This window comes from Pinus tabuliformis, chromosome 3_2 (assembly GCF_031772625.1).
Source record: "Pinus tabuliformis cultivar Carrire ecotype Pingquan chromosome 3_2, CPIR1, whole genome shotgun sequence".
In the NCBI taxonomy this organism is placed as follows: Eukaryota; Viridiplantae; Streptophyta; class Pinopsida; order Pinales; family Pinaceae; genus Pinus; species Pinus tabuliformis.
In genome coordinates this window covers 1,085,403,394-1,085,420,072 of record NC_142302.1, presented here as the reverse complement: position 1 = coordinate 1,085,420,072, position 16,679 = coordinate 1,085,403,394, and the positions used below count along the sequence as shown (strand labels likewise).

Genomic DNA, 16,679 nt, shown 5'->3' with positions numbered 1-16,679 from the left:
TTTGAGGTTATTATCTATTTATATTGGTTACACACACCATGCTTGAAATCTATGTTAAGTTACAAATTCATTGAGTTCTATCAAGGGATGAGAGATGAAATTTTGTTTTCAAACTTTGCACTCTAAAAGAGGTTCTTACTTCAAAAAATATCATCCCTATCTATTCATGCTATATTTGTTATTAAGATGGATCTATATCGGTATATTTTTTCCGTTAATATTTTTAATATGACACGTGCCAACTCCACATTGAGAATTGAATCAATTACACAATAAATAAAATGAATATAATAAAATGAAAAATGAATATATATATATATATATATATATATATATATATATATATATATATATATATATATAAAATAAAAATAAAAAATATTTTATATCTCTATGCGAAGTTGATATAATATTTTTTGGTAAGTTAAAATAGCATTGGTGAGGCTACATCATTGTCATGTTTAAAAATAACACCTAAATAGGGCAGGGAATTGAACCAATGACTTGACATCTAGGAGTGCCTTAACATCATACCTAATCGGCATCTATCCAACACTTAGTGGAGAATATAAAATTGTTACTTAATATGGGTATTGAAATATTTTATTTATGGTAAACATTAACATACCTTTTTAATAAATACATATATGTTATGTCTCAACTCCTTAATGAGTAACAAAATAATTACACATAGAAAACAATTATAGATGAATCCAGTATATCATCAAGTCAAATAATGATTCTGGAATGTAAATATTACTACTCTATAAAGGCCTGTTAATATCAACTAGAATAAATAATATCAGGAAAAAATGTTCTAAAAATTAATTTCATTAGTCAAAGATGTTCAATTGTAATCATATTAGACATTTCACTTCAAATCATACCAAATGTCAATTGGGAAAAAAATAAACTCTGTGTATCTAAAAGCATTTTAAAATCCTTATAGTTTTCTTTAAGTCTTTAGACATTAAATACTATTGAACACCACAATTACAAATAACAAAGGTTGTAATGTTCTTTAATTCCTCCTAGTTTCCATTTGTTTTCTTATTTCTTTCCACTTGTTTTGGAAAAAAAATCACATAATTGCTACATAAAACAATAACATTATTCCATAATTCAAAAAATCATTAAAAAAATTAACTTGCAATCTAGCCACAAGTAACATGTAATTTAATACCAAATTAATGGACAACAATAAAGTTCATTTAAAATTTCTAAAATTCTATCAAGTTTTAGATATTTCTCCATCTAAATAAAGGTATTGAACACTTTAAAATTTCGAGAAAATTCAAAATTGAACAAATGTCTAGAACACCCTAAACACTACAATCCCATACCTATATAATAAAAAGCACATAAAGAAACAAATATTTCTGAGCTAAAATGGAAATTATTCGATCAAATCTTAAAAATACACATTTCAAAGGTCCATCGTAAATATTATGAAGGAATTAAACCAACGGATGATCTATAGACATAAAAAACCTAGAAAGAATAATGTATATTAGCAATTTGTATCCACAACTCCAAAAATGTATTGCTCAAAACATTTTTATTTTATTTTTTATTTTTTTGACCAATAACATCAGTTCATTGAATATCAACAAATGCATCATGACTTACAAAAATCTTTGATAAAATAATAACATGTTTCTAACGATAAATCACTTTAATTCATATAGAAACCATCCACAATTGTAAGTAGAACCAATAAAACTTAAGAATTTAGCCACTTACAACAATTAAAAATAATTAGGACCCAAAAAAATAAAAATAAAAAAAAATAAACAAAGAATAACATGCTCAAAAAACAAAGTAAAAAAGATCTTGATATAAAATGTACTATAGAACAAAATTTAAATATACTGCAAAATTGTATTTTAAATATAAATTGATGAAAGTGTATTTTATATATATATATTACAATCCGTTTTCTAAAATTTTATTTTAAATAAATAATTTCCAAACTTAAAACAAAATTGATTTAGAATGCTTCCATGCAGTATTGTAAATGGAGTCGATTTGGTCGGGGACTGCCAATAGTAGGGAGAGTCTAAAGAGACCGTTAAAATGATAAATCTGACTTTTGACCTCATAGACGGACCATCTTTCCATTTTATTTTAATAGGGACCACAAAAAATGTACATATAGTTGGGCATGTTTACAAGGAGGCCAATTGGTCACGTAATGTCATAGCACCATCCAAAACAAAATACTTACCTTCGATGTCATAGTCAACCCGACCACCAACTTTCTTGTGGAAGGACCCATAAAAGAAAAATATATCTATAATTGGCTTCTTTATAATTTATCATTTTGTATTATTTGATGAAATTGATTTAAACAAATTTATCATCTTTACAAATAAAAATATAAATTGAATAAATTATACATATAAGATAAAATGTTTAAAAGATATGAAGTCGTTATCCCATTCTCTAAAGAAAGAAAATGAAATATTGAAGATGGAGCCGAATTGGTGGAGAAGTATCAGTAGTTGGCAGTGTCTAGATAGACCATTCAAACCACAATGTCGACCTCTGATCTCATAGTTAGGACCGAAATCTGACATTCTTTTAGTACAAGCCACAAAAGAAATATGTGCATATTTTTATCTGTAACCTCATAGTTAGCATGAGGTTACATGTCTATAATTTATTATTTTATTTTTCCAGATAACGTATTATTTAAATATAAATTAATAAAACTGTATTATATATCTATATATATATATATATATATATATATATATATATATATATATATATATATATATATATATATATATATATAATATTTCAGAATCCATTCTCTAAAATTGTAATTTAAACAAATAATTTTCAAATTTAAAACAATATTGACTTAGAATGCTTCGATGCAGTATTGTAGATAAAGCCAATTTGGTTGGGGAGTGTCAAAAGACGGGAGTTTCCAGAGAGACCATTCAAACCACAAGTCTAACTTCTGGCCTCATAATCAGACTCGTCTTTCGGCTTTCTTTTAGTGGGGACCACAAAGGGAATATGCACACATAATTGGGCATGTTTACAAGTAGGCCAATTGGTGGCAGAATATCATAGCACCATCCAAAACACAATGCCGACCTTCGATCTCATAGCCAGCCCAACCATCAAATTTCTTCTAGAAGGGTCCACAAAAGAAACATATATGTATAATTGGTCTCTTTATAATTTCATATTTTGTTTTCTTCATATTATATATTATTTGATAAAATTGATGTAAAACAATTTTTTGTATGAATAAAAATATAAATTGAATAAATTATACTTATAAAATATAATGTTTAAAAGATAAGAACCAGTCATCCCATTCTCTAAAGAAAAAAATGAAATATTGAAGCTGGAATTGAATTGGCAAGCTAGTAGTTGAGAGTGTTTGGAGAGACCATTCAAACCATAATGTCAACCTCCGATCTCATAGTCGGGGCTGATCACCGAGTTTCTTTCAGTAGGAGCCACAAAAGAAATATGTGCATATAGTTATGAGTAATCTCATAGTCAGCCTACCCTCCGACTTGCTTCTACAAAGGCACAAAAAACAAACATACGTGTCTATAGTTTATTATTTTCTTTGTTCACATAACATATTATTTAATAAATGTAATTTAAAATAATTTGTTCTTTTATCAATAAAGAAACAAATTCAAAAAATTATTTTTATAAGACATTTAACATTTAATTTATAACATATCAACTCATGATAAACTTCATCATAGACCTCATTTAAGTTGTTTATAATAAATAATAATAACAACAACAGTGAACCAAGATTCTAAGTTGAATTGGTTGGGGAGTGTCAATAGCCAGGAGTGTATAGATAGACCATTCAAATGACAATGCCAACCTCCAACTTGATTTCAGTAGGAGATACAAAAGAAATATATGCATATAGTTATGCGTGTTTACAACAACCACCTCCAACCTCATACTCATCATGACCTTCGACTTGCTTCTGCGAAGCCCCATAAAACTAACATATGTGTCTATAATTTATTATTTTGTTTTTTACATAAAACTTATTTAATAAATGTAATTTAAAATACCTTATTCTTCTATCAACAAAGAAACAATTTTTTTTTTTATAAGACATTTATTTAAAGCAATTTTACAGAAAGATTATCATTCTTCCTATCTAAAAGTTTAAGATGATAAATCCAAAAAATACCTACAAATTAAAAGAAAATTAGGATTAAAATGCTTAAAATATATGAATCCTCCAACCCTCATCTAAAGAATAAAACAATCTGAATATGGTTCATAAATTATAGAAAAAAAAAAACAAATTGTTAGGTCCTTATACTACTAGTGTAACCCCTTACTGTTATTAGTGCAACCCCCTTATTATATTGTTGTACCCATGTAGTTCCCATATTGTTATTATTGTGCCCCATAGAAGCCCACTATTGTTATTATTGTGCCCTTATATTATTATTGTTATGTCAGCTCTGATTATATTATGAACCCTTAGACTCTTATATATAGAAAGGAGGTCTTGTCATTTGTATCATCTAAGAATTGTTCATTTGTGTAATGTAAAGGAGGTTTGCCCCTCAAAGAGGCTTATTTCTAAGGTGTTGATCTATCTTTTCTATCTTTTTGTGAGCTGGTTTCATAACATTTGGTATCAGAGCTTTGGATTCTAGGGTTTCGCTGCTCCAAACAGGTCATCGTGGCATATTCTCTAGATAACTTTTTCACTACAAAGTTTCAGAAGCTTAAAAAAAAAACCCATTTGAGACTAATCACATTGATCCCAGGGTTCGAATTTAAGATCTTACCTCACTATATTTTCGGATATATGATCTGAGGAATTTAGGTTTTTTTCTGAGATCTAGAATTTCAACTAAAATAGGTCATCGTTGGATTTTTGCTATAATGCTTTCATGATGAAGTTTCAGAAGCTAAAACAAAAACCCATTTTAGACGAAATCAGTCTAAACCTTGGCTCCAAATTGCAGATCCGGTCTCGCTATATTTTCAGAGATATAATCTGAGGAAGTTAGGGTTTTTGCAGACCCCCGAATTACATTCCAAACAGGTCACCTTGGGAAAATCATCATAACTTTCTCTTTGAGCATCAGATTGGAATTCCGTAAGAATTTTCAGAAATAGGAGTCCCTGTAGTTTTCTATATATCAGTTTCAAGTACTAAGGTCGAGATAGTGAGACGTGATGTGTCGTACAAGTTCACTCTATTGAACTAGTCTATAATCAAATCACCGTGGGAGATTTGGCATAACTCCTTATTGGATAATCAAACTCATCAGACCTGTGGGGTTAGAAATAGAACTTAGAGAGCTACTGTAGGAACAAATTTCAGAACTTGGAGATTTGAAATTACAGAGTTACAGTTGTTTCAAGATCGAGCTCCTAAAGTCAAGAATAATCGAGATGAGGAAGTTTGATGGCAAGGATCCGGTAAATTGGATACTACAGATGGAGAAATATTTTGATCTACATGGTGTACCACTATTACAAAAGGTATGTATTGCATCTTCATACTTAGAACAAGATCAAATTTTATGTCATAAAGGGCTTTGTTCTCGTAAACCACTTGTTACATGATCAGCTTTCACGAAGGACATTATAGCACATTATGAGAATACAAAGAACAACACCTTCTTTAGAGCAACACCACAACAATTGGAAGAAAAAAGAGAAAAAGGGCTTTGTTACAAAGTGGAAAGAAAAATTATGGCAACAAGGAAGTCTACCCGTCACAACTATAAAGATGGAATTGTTGTTTCTCCTAGCCTTCCACAACCTACAAGGGTTACACCACAACAATTGGAAGAAAAAAGAGAAAAAGGGCTTTGTTAAAATTGTGATAAAAAATACATTAAAGGTCATAAGTGTGCTGAGAAGAAATTATTTTACATTGATTGTGTAGAGGAGGAAGAAAAGGATCAAGAAACGTCAAAAGAAGAGTATATACACTGGGAACCAACCCCGGAGAAAGAAGAAATGAATCCGACCACATCTTGTAAAGAATTGGAATAATTACTACTCCTAAAACTCTTAAGATAGAAGGACATATCAAGAAGAAAAATGTTCAAGAAGTGAAAGACCACATCAAGAAATAAGAAATGAATCTAACCATATCTTGTAATGCAATGGCTGGAATTACCACTCCTCAAACTATCAAGATAGAAGGACATATCAAGAAGAAAAATGTTCAAGAAGTGAAAGATCACATAGAGCATCAAGAAATGAATTTGACCATATCTTGTAATGCACTAGAAGAAATTACCACTCCTCAAACTCTAAATATAGAAGGACATATCAAGAAGAAAAAGAATCAAGCAATGAAAGATCACATCAAGCATCAACAACAAGTTCTCCAACTTTTAAAGGATAACACCATTTTGGTGCAGAATCGAATGAATCAACAGGCAGATCAACATTGCAATGAAAGAAGTTTTTATGTAGGTGATTGGGTATTTTTATCGTTACATACATACAAACAAATTTCCCTCAAGAAAGATATTTATGAGAAGGAAATGTTGGCAATACTACACGCACTTAAGAAATGGTGACCTTACCTAATGGGAAGACACTTCAAGGTAAAAACGGATCATGATAGTATTACATACCTTTTAGAACAAAAATTATCCTCTTAAGAGCGACACAAATGGGTCAGAAATATGTTGGGTTATGACTTTGAAATCATCTACAAAAAATGGATGCAAAATGTTGTGGCAGATGCACTCTCAAGAAAGGATGAGGATGTGGAAGCATTGTTGTGTGTCATTTCTATTATCCAACTAGATTGGATAAACGAAACAAGGTATGAATTGAAAGAGGATGAGGAAGTGTGGCCACTCATTCAAAAGTTGCAGAAGATCCCAGTTCAACCAATATTGCCAAAACTTTACGAGGAAGGAAAAATAATAATGGAGCCTGGAGCAGTCACAAAACTGAGAAATCAAAAGCTACATTAGATCAATTTCAAAGTATCTCATCAAGTTGAAGAACTTACCTGTTAAATATTCCACATGGGAGGACAAGAATTTATATAAAAGCATCAAGAACTACTCAGGCATTGAGGACAAAACTTTTTGAAGGAGAGGGGCATGTTAGGTCCCTATACTACTAGTGTAACCCCTTATTGTTATTAGTACAACCCCCTTATTATATTGTTGTGCCCATGTAGTCCCCATATTGTTATTATTGTGCCCCATAGAAGCCCACTATTGTTATTATTGTGCCCTAACATTATTATTTTTATGTCAGATCTGATTATATTATGAACCCTTAGACTCCTATATATAGAAAGGAGGTCTTATCATTTGAATCATCTAAGAATTGTTCATTTGTGTAATGTAAAGGAGGTTGCCCCCTTGAAGAGGCTTATTTCTAAGGAATTGACCTATCTTTTCTATCTTTTTGTGAGCTGGTTTCATAACACTAACCTAAACGTCAGTGACAACATCAAGTCTGCTCGAACCTCGGCCTTTCCCAAGATGACTCAGAGCTCACCCTTTTCTTATGATTCTTCTCCAAAGAGACACCGATTTCTTGACCACGAAATCAATCTTGACCTCAACTATAGGTTTCCTCTTACTCCAAAGAAAACAAAAAAACTGAAATGAAGATAGATACCCCTATAAAAACTTGAATACATGATATTGGAACGTAAAAATAATATAAAAAACTCACATACATGAGTATGCTAAAACGTAAACATGCATCAACTTTCATCATCAGAAAGTTTCATGCCCAACTGAGGTCACACTTCCTCCTAAGCTAGTTATTTATGCCAATAGAACTCCAAGCCCCATGTCTATCTAAAACAACACAATGTGCAATTGGAGCTGCCACCTTGTTGACAAGCCTTCTGAAAATGCAAAGATCCCTATACTCTCGACTTCACACATTTCCGAGTAAATTTCAAGAAATATTTACCATAAATGCTATAGAAAATAATGGATTCATGGTCAGTAGACATTTTAAAACCAAAACATATGGAAACAGCTTCGACACTTTACCCATAGGACTTTCGAAAATGAAAAGATAGGATGACCTACAACCTAGCTTTGGTTAGTCAATACTGGTTTATTCCAACAACATTTCATCCAAACCATCGAAACTCTAGCTGATAATGTATTTAACACTTCTAACCCATTAAACTAGATTTTCCTGATAAAGAGAACTAAAAAACTTATGAGGTTTCCACCGCTAGAATCCAACAATCCTCTTACTCGAACAAATCTTATGCTCTAAATTCTAAAGCCTCAGCTGCAAATTATGTTAAACAACGAACCATTAGAATTCCAAATTATGCACCACAACCATTAAAATAGAAGATAATGTTGATCCATTCACCTGTCAAATCATCATCGAGGAAGTTGGCAAACTTGTGTCTTGCTACATAGGAAAACAACTTCAACATTTTGAACAAAATTCTTACTAGTCATATCCACTGAAGTGAAAAAAAAACTCACCTGGTAATAAGGAAAACCTCACAACAAGATGTAAAACAAGAAACAATAAATCCAGCCTTAATGAACGCCACAAGACCAAGAAAAAAAATAGAACAACCACTTTGAACAACAAAAGTAGATAAATTCGCTTAAATTGGATGATCCATCAACCATAATAATAAATTATCCACCAACACTCTTAAAACGAAATTAAAACCACCAAAGCTCAAAGCAACCCAGGTTAATTCCTATTTGTATGAAGGATAGCCCTTCCATGTACCTACACTATCAAATACAATCTACCTTGCGTGGTAGGATGATGTTGACCCTCGAATTCTAGAGCCACAGATGTGGTGACATGCTGACATCACACAAAAAATTCAGCTAAAAGCCTAATATTAACTATGGAGATTTGAAAATTTACACTAGTACTAACAAACTAATAACTTCGAACTAATCATAGATGTCACTGCATAAGCAATGACATAATAATTCATCTTAATCTTACTCATATTTATCAGATTTTAAAATATTTTCAAAATGTAGAATCAAGTTAAGATTTGTATATTCCCATAAAAGATAAACATAACATTATCATCACCACTCATAAATCAACCATTATAATTTCTTATCATGTGGAGCAAACTTTTCTAAAAATACCATATCTAACTCTCTTGGATAAAAATAATAATAATTTACATTCATCCCATTTTATAATATTACTTCAATCAATTAAATTCTCTAAATCTCCATCCCACTTAGCATAACACTATCATTGCTGCTAAAAAAAACGTTATTTCTTCTCAAGCCAAGCAAAATTTTATGGATAAGTCTCCGATCAAACTCAAGAAAGATAATGACCACTAGGAATTGAGGCTTATTTCATCTCAAGTCGAGCAAACGTTCATGGATAAGTCTCAGATCAAACTCAAGGAAGATAATTCTAGCTCGGAATTGAGGTTTAAAATGGCATAAAATCAACAGAAATCCTAGAGATAGTGGCTCACCATAATGGCATTGTCTAGGACCCACAATTTTATTTGGATAAGGAAATTTTTATTAGAATTTTGTGAAGAAGATTTCAAGAAATTTAATTTTGAGAGTGTTTAAATGGTTATTTTTGGAAATATACTCATCACCATAAAGAAAAAAACCCTAAGCACCTAAAACCTTTAAACTTTAGCTATAACCAAAATTCCAAAAAATTCCATTATTTTCCAAGAAAAATTGTGACAATCATAATACCCGTGACTGAAAATACATTGTTCACAAGATGCATGAGTCTGTACTCCCTATCTTTTTCCCATGGATACAAATTTAGCTTTCCATTATCTAATCAATCACTATATAGATGGGCCTGTCTGTCTTGATGATTGTTGGCGTATAATGAAAGGTCTCTGATCATTGTTGGAATGTAATCAAGCAAGGGAACATGGTTGTCTGTGTGAAAATGGAAAGAAATAACATTGTTTTCAGAGCATCTGCGTCATTCACTCGTATTCGAAAGGGATTGGATTGATTAAAAATAATATTATATTCCACTCTCAAAGGTTACAACAACTATGTTCACTAGTTTTGAAATCATGGCCTCAAAATGGGAGAAATATATAATCATATATTTCATAGGATATTTCCTAAAACATACCAAATAAGACGTGATAAAATATTTTATAGGATATTTCATAAAGCATATCAAATAAGATTAGTTTTTTTTGTTCCATTTAGCATTATCTCTTGAGTGGATTAGAGGTTATCATCTTTTTAAATTTTGGTTAGTGATACATAAGTGATATCTGTCAAAAATATAATGAATCAACTTTATTAAACAACTAAGCAACTTACATGTGTAAAACACCACCTGTAAGACTACCTCTGCAGTGCACGCACTATATTTAGTTCATTACATGAGGAATATATATAACAAGCACACATTTAGGGAAGTTAAATTGAATCCTATAAAACAGGAACAAAATCCTAATCTAGGGTTCGGTTTGAACTATTTTTACATTAATCTCAACACTCCCCCTTAATGGAGAAATGGATTCAAAGATATGCCTAACACTTCTCTAAAAAACTCAAATTTGATTCTACCAAGAGGTTTGGTAAAAATATCACCAACATTGTCACAACTATTACAATACTCAATATGGATTCTTTTAACTGAACTTTCTCCTTGACAAATGAAATTGTGTATCGATATGCATTGTGCTCTTATGAAATACTGGATTATTTGCAAGTTTGATGGAGCTCTGGTTGTTGCATTTTATCACTATTGCAACCTTCTGTTCTTCTCCACCATCAAGGAGAAGTCTCCTGTTGGGCATGGAATCCCCCCAAGGTATGTTTTGGGGCTTAACGCCCAAGTTTTGACCAAATCCTTTTTTAAAAGCTCCATGAATTGTGGGCGTGGAGTTCAAAATCATAATAGAATCAGAGGGTTGTTTGCCCTAGATTTTGTAATGTAATGTTAGTTAGATAGACCTACCCATGGTTCGCGGACCGTGGGATTGTATAAATAGAGCAGGGCTCTAAGTGGAGAGAAAAATGAATGGGGGAATTATAAGTCTAAGTGATTTAGTCAAAGTGTAAAGTGTGTTTTTGGGTCATAGAGTAGGAGAAGGCTCTACAGCTGAGTGCGCAAAGGCCTAGTACTCCTCAGTTGAGTGCACAGACCCCTGCAGCTGAGTGCGTAGGGAAGTTCGAGTCTGTAACCATTGAAAGAACCAATAAAGAGAAGTTTACCATATTCCTGTGTATATTTTACTATTTCAATGTATGATTGGGTATAAATTGCAAGTATATTGTTTATCTGCTGCGTGAACTCATATGAATGTTTTGTATAAATAAATATAACGTAAGACATCCAAGTACGTGAAGGTAATTAACTGGTATAGGAAGATAAGTAAAATCCTAGGTAATAGCATAGAGCACTGCTCTAGCAACGCAGAAGCTCCATGGCCCCTGGTCAGGTCTGTGCAAAGGTAGTGTATCAGGGCATGATGAACACGGAAGTGCGTGAAGTAACCTACGTGTAGGGATGAATAGTTGGACCGGTCGAACCTCTCAGACATCTCAAGGGTGTGGAAACCTAGTTCCATTACTATCCCATACTACTTTGGGTGAGACCTCAGTCTGTGCCCCATCGACTGTTGCTGAAAGGGATAATAGTACATGAATTTATTTGGATAATTAACACCGAACGTAGGTCAGGCCCCTATAAGCCAACAAATGGTTTCGTTGCCTCAGAGGGTAGCTGCAGGAGTTGCAGGTGCACACTCCTTAGGCTGTTACCCTTTCTACCAGCCTTGCAGTCAGAGCAATAGCATTACAATAGATGTTGCACACTTGGGTGACAAATACCATAGTGCTACCGGAAGGGGCACTAGTGACAAAAAATGAGGTTGATAGGCCTATGGTTAGTGCATTGAAGGGTGTCAGAATCAACATGGTTGCACTCCCGTGGGAGACCTTATACGTTCTGTAAGACAAGATTACTGCAAAACTGTGGGTTATGGAGAGTTGCGCACTGCAAGTCCTCAATGAGTAGAAAATCAACATGGAACAGTTGAGCTTGTAGCACGATGAAGTGGTGTCGCAAAATAGACAACTGGTACAAGTACTAAATGAATCTTGTCAAAGCGTCCCTGAGCTGGCCATCCCAGTAGACACACCAGTGGAGGCACGCATCCATAGGCTAGCAACAGGGGTGTGTGAGGCATGGGAGGAAATGACAAAGGTTCAACTGGATCTGAACCTTCAGATCGTTGAGTTTCAGTTAAAGGCACAACCATCCACACCTCTGGAAGTCAGAGAATAATGCATTGGCACTATTATAGTGGGACTGGGTGAGATCGACAGTGTAGTACAAGACTGCACGAGCATGTTGGAAGAGTCATTTGAGGTCCTCACAAATCTGCAGGAGGACCTTAACATCCAGTGCTTAGAGACAGAGGCAAAAGAACTCCAACAGCAGTATGACGATGTCAAAGGAACTGTGCAGACAGTGGCCCTCACTCAGAGGCTCGTGCGGATGCAATAGCCCAAAGCACTGAAAGAACAAGTGGACACGACACAACATAAGGAAGTAGTCTTGAAGGTGCACGTTCAGCCTTGGATCGAAGAGGCCTTCACCATCACAACAGAAATTGAAGGAAAGTTTGTACAAATGCAAGGGATATAGGCACAAATCTAGAGAAGCAGTTCTGACACCGCGGTCTCAGAGTAACGTGTACATTCAATCCAATAGGCAGCAGCTCAGTGCACTGCCGACCTTGCAATAGTTCTAGTAGAGTTGGAAGGACTTCACGCAAAGATCTTCGCACCGACAGAGTGACTCAAGGGCGAGTCACGATGTTTGTGTTGGGGGCATGTTGGGCATGGAATCCCCCCAAGGCATATTTTGGGCCTTAAAGTCCAAGTTTTGACTAAATCATTTTGTAAAAGCTCCGCGAATGGTAGGCACAGTGTGTGAAATCATAATAGAGTCACAGGGTTGTCGACCCTAGTTTTTGTAATGTAATGTTGGCTAGATAGACCTACCCATGGTTCGTGGACCATGGGATTGTATAAATAGAGTGAGGCTCTAAGTGGAGAGAAAAAGGAATGGGGAATTATAAATGTAAGTGATCGATTCGAAGTGTAAAGTGTGTTTTTGGGTCGTAGAGTAGGAGAAGGCTCTACGGCTAAGTGCGCAGAGGCCTAGTAGTCCGTAGCTAAGTGCGGAAACCCCTGCAGCTAAGTGCACATGGCAGGTTGAGTCTATAACCGTTGAAAGAATCAATAAAGAGAAGTATTTCATATTCCCGTGTATCTTTTCCTATTTTAATGTATGATTGAGTATAAATTGCAAGTATACTGCTTATTTGTTGTGCGAACTCATATAAATGTTTTTTATAAACAAATATAATGTAAGACATCCAAGTATGTGAAGGTAATTAACTCGTATAGGAAGATAAGTAAGATCTCGGGTAATAGTGCAGAGCGCTGCTCTAGCAGCGCAAGAGCTCCACAGCCCCTGGTTAGGGCTGCGCGAAGGTAGTGTATCAGAGTGTGAGGAACAAGGAAGTGCGCAAATTGACCTGCACATAGGGATGAATAATTGGACCAGTTGAATCTCTCAGACATCTCAAGGGTGCGGAAACCTGGTTCGAGCAACCTCCCATACTACTTCGGGTGAGACCTCAGTCTGCGCCCCGCATATTTTTACCGAAAGGGCCAGTAGTATAGGGATTTTTTTGGCTAATTAACTCCAAACTCGGGTCAAGCCCCAACAAGCCAACGTCTCCTCAACCAAATTGCTTCACATGTTGCTACACACATAGCTTGATATTCAGCTTCTGCAGAAGACAAGGATATTTTGTTCTGCTTTTTGCTACTCCATGTAATGACCCTAGATCCAATGTTGAAAGCATATCCTATTATGGATCGTCTGTCATCTACATTTCCAGCCCAATCAGAGTTTGAAAAACCTATCAATCTAACATCACACAAATGAGTATAAACAATATCAAACTCTAAGGTTCCCTGGAGATACCTTAAAACACCTTTACTTACAACCCAATGGCTCTCAAGGGGATTTGACATAAATTGGCTCAATGCACTGACTGCATAAAACAAATCAGGCCTAGTTGTAGTCAAGTAGATTAGAATCTCAACCAACTGTCTAGACAATGTTGCATATGCTTCATTAGATCCATTATCATTCTAAAGTTTTAAGTTTTGTTGTAAAGGTACTACTACAGCTTTGCATTGATCCATTCTGAACGTTTCTAGTAAGCTCCTTACATACTTACTTTGTGACATAAAATTTTGTCCAGAATCCCTCCAGACTTCCAAACCCAAACAATAGTGTAGCTCTCCAAGGTCTTTCATCTCAAAAACTTGTGACATCTGCTCTTTGATTTCTTTAATGAGATCATCAACATTCCCTGTAATGATTAGATCATCTACATATAAAGAAATCAAAACAATCCTTCCCTCTTTATCAAACATGGTATAAAGATTAGGGTCATTTTTTCTCCTTTTATAACCATGCTGCAAGAAAAATGAATCAATTTTGTCATACCATGATCTGAGTCCTTGTCTTAATCCATACAATGGTTTCTTCAACATGCAAACTAAATGTTCTTCGCCATGTTTGACAAACCCCCCAGGTTGCACTAAGTAGAATTATTCTTTTAAGTCCCCATTTAAAAATGTAGAGTTAACATCTAGCTGGTGAATCATCCAATGGTGTTTAGTAGCTAAAGAAATTATCATTTTGATTGTGTTTAATTTAGCTCCATGGGAAAATGTTTCATCATAATCTATGCATTATTCCTGCGAATAACCCTTTGAAACCAGCATAGCTTTATACTTATCTATGATCCCATCTACTTTAAATTTGGGCTTATACAACTATTTTCATCCTATGGGTTATTTTCCTTTAGGTAGTTTAACTAGGTCCCAAGTTTTGTTTTTGAGAATTGATTCATATTCCTCTTCTATAGCAGCCCTCCATTCACTATATTGACTGACTTCTTTATAACTAGAGGGTTCAACAACATTCATCATACTAGTTATAAAATAATTTTCCCTATATCTTGCTGGAAATTGAGCTTTCCTACCTGATCTCCTGAGTGGTGGGGTAGCTTCAAACCTTGTCTGATCATCATTTTCTGGACTTGGCTTGACAGCTACATCATCTTCTTTCCTTTCCTACTACTACTTCTACTACTACTTATTGTTGTCACTTGATTCATCACTTCCTTCTTCCACCAACAAGGGCACGTGCCATTCTTCATTAGCACTCTCATGGCTTCCATCATTAACCTACTCATGAAACACTACATCTCTGCTCGCAAACACTTTATGAGTAACGGGATTAAACGATTTGTAAGCCTTAAATTCTGTACAATACCCAACAAAAATACATTTGATGGCCTTTGAGTCAAGTTTATTTCTATCTTCCTTTGGTGTTGGCTTGTTGGGGCCTGACCTAGGTTCAAAGGTGATTTAGCCAAACAAATCCCGGTACTACTGGCCCTTTCGGCAACAGTCTATGGAGCGTGGACTGAGGTCTCACCCGAAGTAGTATGGGAGGGTGTCAGAACCAGGTTTTCACACCCTAGAGATGTCTGATGAGTTCAAGTGGTCTACAGTTTGACCCTACACGCATCTCGCTACGCACACTTACTCATACATCGCAGCCTGATATGTTGCCTTCGTGCAACCCTACTTAGGGGCCGAACACTGTTATTACCCAAATCCTTACTAGTATTCCACCGTTAGTTGATTAACTTAGCTTACTTGCATGTGTAAAGTATACTTAGCAATATAAATGATTCATATAAGTGCATGCAGTAAATAAATAGTATATTTGCAATTGATATCAAACATGTAATAACTCAAGAATAGATACACCGAATTTGGATAAAACTTCTTTTATTATTCTCTTCTCTGGTTACAGACTCGACTCTGCCCTGCACACTTAGATGTAGGGGTCTGCGCACTCAGCTGTGAACAACTAGGCCTCTACGCACTCAACTACAGAGCCTTCTCCTACTCTACGACCCAAAGACACACTTATACACTTCGACTTAATCTCTAAGACCTTCCATGTCCATTCTCTATTAGATGTCTTTATATCTTAGAGCCTTGCTCTATTTATACAATTCCATGGTTCGCAGACCATGGGTAAGCTAATACTACATCCAAAACTAGGGTAGACAACCCTATGACTCTAACATACTTCCACACCTGAAATTCGTGGGGCTTTACAACATTGTTTAGTAAAAACTTGGGCTTTGAGCCCCAAAACTGCTTCGGGGGGGATTCCATGCCCAACAGGCCCCCAACACAAACATCGTGACTCGCCCTCGAGTCACTCTGTCGGCGTGGTGATCTTGGCACAGAGTCCCTCCAACTGTTCTCGAATGGTACTGATGTCTGTAGCGCATTGAGCTGCTGCTTGTTGAACCTGCTGCATCCGCTCTTCTAAGACCTTTATGTCTCGCATGCTTCCTTACATTTGTTCGTGCATCCCATGTATGTGTACGAGATTTCCTTTGATATTTTCCATGATTGTGAAGGCCTCGTCAATCCAGAGCTGAACGTGTGCTTTGAGAACTACTTCCTTATGTCGTGCCATGTCCACTTGCTCCTTCAGTGCCTTAGCTTGTTGCATCCGCTGAGTGAGGAATATTGTCTGCGCAGTTCCTCAGAAACTTTCATATTGCTACTGGAGTTCTC

At 35.0% G+C, this 16,679-nt stretch overlaps 1 pseudogene; it reads right to left on the bottom strand.

Moving 5' to 3' along the window:
• The window catches only part of LOC149184447 (iron-sulfur cluster assembly SufBD family protein ABCI8, chloroplastic-like), a 31,583-nt pseudogene extending 15,137 nt beyond the window's left edge, over positions 1-16,446 (bottom strand).
• Between the last annotated feature and the right edge of the window lie 233 nt (positions 16,447-16,679).